Below are 6,866 nucleotides of genomic sequence, written 5' to 3' on the forward strand. Positions count from 1 at the left end.
AGATATTTTTTTTAAATTTGCTTTAGCTATCTGAAGTATAATAATGTATAATTATAAAAATAAGGATAATAACAAAAAATTATAATTTATAGAATTCATTTTCCACGATTGTATGCAGTGCCGTATTTCCGCCTAGGCCAACCAAGGCCGTGGCCTAGGGGCCCATGCTTGGAAGGGGCCCTCCAGTGACCGTAATTACTGTATTCAAAGGCATAAATCTATAATATCAATCGTAATTTATGTTGGAGAAATTCCTAGGTAGAAGATTTTGTTTTGAAGTTACCAAAATTTCTGCCTGGCAGTTTACGGACGCAGCCTTAAATCGCAATGTTTCATATTTATCGCGTATTTAGTCGACGATTGTTCAGAGCTTTTATTTAGTAATATAACCGTAGAGCTCAGACTTCTACGCTGAATCAGGGAAATTCAGGCACATCCTAGTTCCAGGGATAACGGTAAATGCAGCGCGTGAAAAGGGGGCCCAGACTCCTTATCTGCCTATGGGCCCAGGATCTTTAAGTCCGGCCCTGATTGTATGTAAATGTAGTCACTAGGGAGCGCCACTCAATTATCTGAGTTTGAGAAGTATAACTTCATGGTGGTAGCATTTTAAAGATTCATTATTCTAAGTTACTTCTATGGGTTCTTGACGATAATAATCAGAAAATATAGGTTGATTTTGATACAAACAGTAATTCGGAACTAAAATTAAAAAAAAATCATCTAGAAACGAAAAATTGTTTATTTTGCCAGAGTAAAAGTTAGTTTTTAATTTTTAACGCGTTTTAACTTAACTAAACCTTGGCCTCAAATAGTAAACAAGATTGCAGAGGATATTACATTTCCGAAAGAATTACTTCAATAAGTCACTAACAGGTGGCGCTATTTTGATATATTTTTTCGGCGTCACTGAGAAGAAACGATGTATTAAAAATGTTACACTAGTGTCATACTTATGGTAATTATGTTACTTATGGTTAAACTTTACCAATAATCGTTCAATATTACGTAATAAGTGTAACATACGAATTAATTAATTTATATATAAATTAGTTTAAAAAATTAGAATTTTGGCAAGCGATTTCTAGGTTTCTGTAAGTGCTACCAGAAGTAAATAATAACTATCCTTCTCTAAAGAAGTATCCCTATCCATATCATGCGAAAGTTATTAGCTACATTTATCAAAATTCTTTTCAATAGCGTGCGGGGATATATAAATAAATATAAATATATTAATTATTGGTAATTATATCACATTTTACGTATTAATAAATATCAATTATATTACTATTATAATTTTTAATCGTAAATATTATATAAATATAAATTTTTAAATAAATATATATTATTAAATAAATATAGAATTATACTAATTTATAATATAACTCACAGATGGCGATTATGACACCTTGGATTAATAATAGTAGTTCCTACCTGGATATATCACTTTGAAAAAAAAAAACCTGACCAGCAAATGGCTTTTGCGACAGCAGCGCCGCTTCGGCGAAGTTAGCGGAGAATTTCCGAAACTATCGTAACACGTAGCCTTCTACAAGCCAGAACCCGTAACAAACACTTAGCAAACTCCGCCCAGAGCAACAAACACAAGGAGAACGCAGCTAGCCTTTAAACACGCTAACGCAGTGTTGGGTACAAATTTCATTGGATGAACCTCTACCATGAACGTTTTACGGAAAGGGGGAAGGCAATTTCCGAATTTTCCCCTTCCGACGGCAGCAGGCGCTAAAGCGTCTAACCAATGAAAAATGTACGCAAGAAAATGCACGACTTTTGACGGGTTGCGTTCTCCTTGTGTGGGGTGCTGTTGCTCCTAGGCGCAGACGATGTGCGGGGTTACAAACCCGAGTCTATAAAAATTTTACGAATAATAAACAAGACTGATGTTTTCAGTTTCTTTCAAATATTTAATGTTTTTCAATCAAACGAAGGCAGTTTTGTTCTCAGTGGCGGACTGGGTCTAATATTTTGGGCTGCCAGAAGACAAAGGGCCCCAGCTTCAACAACTATAACGCTATCATGTTTGAGGGGCCCACTTCATAAACGGTCCGTGACTCTATGGCCAGTCCGCCACTGTTAATGGTTCTCACTTGCCTCTATCTGGTCTTGATATAAATAAATATCCCTACGTCAAGAATGTATTTATTTATACTCAGGGAGAATGAATATGTCGAGACTATCGACGCACACGTTGAGGCCCTAACCCTGTCACGCTAAGGGGGGGGGGGGGGGGGTAGGAGGCGGTCTTATTTTTTGCGTCCTCGCAGCAGCGTTAATCGCGTCGAAAAACGTAATATTTAAGAACCAATGAGATTGCAGTATTATTTGATTTTATTAAAGCGGAGGAGCATACCGGGGGCCCCAACGGGTGGAATTGGAGAAACGCTAAAAATAATATCGACATATTCATTCTCACTGAGTATAAATAAATACATTCTTGCCTACGTAATGTAATTTTTAAATCGTACATATATATTATAAGCTTCTGATGCAACACAAATTATAATCTCAGAAACCTTTACCCCAATCTTACGTAATTAGTATGCGCTTATTAGCTGAGACTGGAGATTTATGATTTACCGTAGGCGACATTTCGCCTAGTTTCATCTAGATTCTAGAGCCTCTTCGGAGGGGAGGGGGGTTTAAATCGGGCCAGACATACATTTCAAACGTAATATTTGCTCTGTGCTTAAGTGTCAAAAAATTTTACTCAAGGTTCGAATATTTTAGTAGAGAGATTTATTAACGTGAAATATTAGCCGCGGTAGGTTTAAGAAATGCCTCGTATAAAGCCAGTTTTTCCTCGACGTTTGTGTCGCGTTCTTAGCCTCACTTTCTCTTTTGTCTGTAAAATGGGATGTCCTGTTTTACTGGGCCAAGGTTTCGGTATTACGATTATATTTGCTAGGCTGTTCCGTACAATATAACGTTGTTTAGATTTTCTAGTGTTAAAGTTAATTAATTGTTTAAATTTCAAAACGCAACTGAGATAAAAATTAAAATTTATTTATTGTTAGTTAAAATTTACAAATATTATACGTCACTTATTTTGTAAAAATATAAAAATATAATAGCTTATCTTATTAAAATTATGTAGAAGCAAATTACTAAATTACAGAAAATTTTAAGTTTTTTTTTTGAAAAATGACATCAGCTGTTCAAAGATCAAACACCACTAAAAAAATTATTTTGAACAAAATATATGAGATATAATTTTTTTGATGTTATAATAAGCCTCTAAATCGTTTCTCCAAGATCAAAGAGTAGTTATGTATCTTATCGCATCAGCTGTTCAAAGATCAACCAACAACAAAATGTTTTCTTTAAATAAAATAGAATACTTAAAAACCATTTTTTTTTAAATTCAAGAACAAGCTTCTACATCCTTTGAATACGATCAAAGTGTAGGATTTTTCACAATAGCTAAAAACGTACCCCACCAGTGTAAAAAATAAAAAATTAAGGGTAGGATTTAAGTTAAATTAAAATTTAGGATTTAGTATAAATAAAATTTAGGATTTAGTATAAATAAAATTTAGGATTTAGTATAAATAAAATTTAGGATTTAGTATAAATAAAATTTAGGATTTAGTATAAATAAAATTTAGGATTTAGTATAAATAAAATTTAGGATTTAGTATAAATAAAATTTAGGATTTAGTATAAATAAAATTTAGGATTTAGTATAAATAAAATTTAGGATTTAGTAAATTTTTGTACAAATTTAAAGGGTAAAAATATATTCAGTTTGTAAACAAAAAAAATTCCCGATAAATTTTTGTATTGTATTTATTTCAACAGCGCAAAAAAACACTCCTCGAAATCGCAGTAAATCTGTGAAGTGCGATTCAAGAGTCAAGAAAGACCTTACTGCTTTTCTCTCATCGGTTGGGCACTAATTTCCTTCCTTTCAAATTTTTGTATACAGGGTGTTAACTAAAACGATACAAGGCCAATAACTCAAAATGTATTTAAGCTAGGAATTTGAAACTTTCAAGATACATAGAACGTGCAGGTGGTTACTTGACAACGGAAATTTCCATGACCTTGAAGCGTTTCTTCAAGGTCATTTGAAATTTATCTCGAGAAAAGGTGGGGTGGCGGAGTGGTTAGCACTTTCGTCTCGCAGCAAGAGGAGCCGGGTTCGATCCCAACTTGTGGCACTGGGTGAAAACTCGGAACAATTCCTTCCGCGTTGAGTTTGCAAGTTCTCTCCCCACTGGTTTAAGGGGTTTTCCCCCGAGATCTTCGGTTTCCCCTTCCATAAAAACTTTTAGAGGTTAACGGTAATAGTTAGTGTAGGGAGCTGTTGGCTCGCGTGGCTTGCAGGGCTTGCCACCACCCTCCTACGCATTGTAACCCGGCCACTTGAATTAAAAGGCTTTAAAAGTCGCTCGATGACTTAGGCCTAGGGTGGTGCCTTGGGTATTAGCCTAGCTGATTATTAACCATTAGAGATACAAAGTTGGTTTCAATTAGAAAAGTGTTCCACTTCACATTTTAGGAGTAAATAACTTTGATTATTTGACCAACAACAAGTCGAAAGAGTTTAGACAAAAACATGAAGGTTCTGATGAAAATAAGGTACCAGAGACCAGGTTGAATAATACTCAAGCTAGAGTATCAAAATTTGCTAAACATACTCCTTTGGTATGGCGTGATTTTAATTTTAACTCATGGTTCAAGGTCAATCAAAGTTTATCTCGAGAGCCTATTTATTTAGAGAAATGGTTCCAATTTGAAAGTTTTTCATCGTGGTGTTTTGCATCGGGTAAAAGATATTTAGACTTAAAATTTCAATTTACACACTTTTTAAATTGAAACCATTCCTCTAAATCCATTGGTTCTTGATATAAATTTTGAATGACCTTGAACCATGAGTTACAGACATGGGCCAAATCGATAGTGATATTTAGAGATCCACTCTAAATTAAAAATTTCACTCTTTCCCAGTCTCGCTTTTCGTCACTAGCCGAGTTGCTCTTCCCCAAAGAGTGAGATTAGTCAAGGTCACCCATTTCACTCTTTCCCACTCTCGCTTTTCGTCACTCGCCGAGTTGCTCTTCCCCAAAGAGTGAGATTAGTCAAGGTCACCAATTTCACTCTTTCCCACTCTCGCTTTTCGTCACTCGCCGAGTTGCTCTTCCCCAAAGAGTGAGATTAGTCAAGGTCACCAATTTCACTCTTTTCCACTCTCGCTTTTCGTCACTCGCCGAGTTGCTCTTCCCCAAAGAGTGAGATTAGTCAAGGTCACCAATTTAACTCTTTCCCACTCTCGCTTTTCGTCACTCGCCGAGTTGCTCTTCCCCAAAGAGTGAGATTAGTCAAGGTCACCAATTTCACTCTTTTCCACTCTCGCTTTTCGTCACTCGCCGAGTTGCTCTTCCCCAAAGAGTGAGATTAGTCAAGGTCACCAATTTCACTCTTTCCCACTCTCGCTTTTCGTCACTCGCCGAGTTGCTCTTCCCCAAAGAGTGAGATTAGTCAAGGTCACCAATTTCACTCTTTTCCACTCTCGCTTTTCGTCACTCGCCGAGTTGCTCTTCCCCAAAGAGTGAGATTAGTCAAGGTCACCAATTTCACTCTTTCCCACTCTCGCTTTTCGTCACTCGCCGAGTTGCTCTTCCCCAAAGAGTGAGATTAGTCAAGGTCACCAATTTCACTCTTTCCCACTCTCGCTTTTCGTCACTCGCCGAGTTGCTCTTCCCCAAAGAGTGAGATTAGTCAAGGTCCCCCATTTCACTCTTTCCCAGTCTCGCTTTTCGTCACTCGCCGAGTTGCTCTTCCCCAAAGAGTGAGATTAGTCAAGGTCACCCATTTCACTCTTTCCCACTCTCGCTTTTCGTCACTCGCCGAGTTGCTCTTCCCCAAAGAGTGAGATTAGTCAAGGTCACCAATTTCACTCTTTCCCACTCTCGCTTTTCGTCACTCGCCGAGTTGCTCTTCCCCAAAGAGTGAGATTAGTCAAGGTCACCAATTTCACTCTTTTCCACTCTCGCTTTTCGTCACTCGCCGAGTTGCTCTTCCCCAAAGAGTGAGATTAGTCAAGGTAACCAATTTCACTCTTTCCCACTCTCGCTTTTCGTCACTCGCCGAGTTGCTCTTCCCCAAAGAGTGAGATTAGTCAAGGTCACCAATTTCACTCTTTTCCACTCTCGCTTTTCGTCACTCGCCGAGTTGCTCTTCCCCAAAGAGTGAGATTAGTCAAGGTCACCAATTTCACTCTTTCCCACTCTCGCTTTTCGTCACTCGCCGAGTTGCTCTTCCCCAAAGAGTGAGATTAGTCAAGGTCCCCCATTTCACTCTTTCCCACTCTCGCTTTTCGTCACTCGCCGAGTTGCTCTTCCCCAAAGAGTGAGATTAGTCAAGGTCACCAATTTCACTCTTTTCCACTCTCGCTTTTCGTCACTCGCCGAGTTGCTCTTCCCCAAAGAGTGAGATTAGTCAAGGTCACCAATTTCACTCTTTCCCACTCTCGCTTTTCGTCACTCGCCGAGTTGCTCTTCCCCAAAGAGTGAGATTAGTCAAGGTCACCAATTTCACTCTTTCCCACTCTCGCTTTTCGTCACTCGCCGAGTTGCTCTTCCCCAAAGAGTGAGATTAGTCAAGGTCCCCCATTTCACTCTTTCCCACTCTCGCTTTTCGTCACTCGCCGAGTTGCTCTTCCCCAAAGAGTGAGATTAGTCAAGGTCACCCATTTCACTCTTTTTCTTGGCGGGAAATTTTAGCTCCCTTTGTCGTTAATAGATGGCACCACGTTCTCCAGTAAAGTCATTAAATTCAAAATTCCCGCCTTCTTTTAATAGCCTTGAAAATCGATAAGAGTGAAAGAGCTGATCTTGACTACC

Source organism: Leiobunum rupestre, chromosome 1 (assembly GCF_980474605.1).
Source record: "Leiobunum rupestre chromosome 1, qqLeiRupe1.1.hap1, whole genome shotgun sequence".
NCBI classification, from domain to species: Eukaryota; Metazoa; Arthropoda; class Arachnida; order Opiliones; family Sclerosomatidae; genus Leiobunum; species Leiobunum rupestre.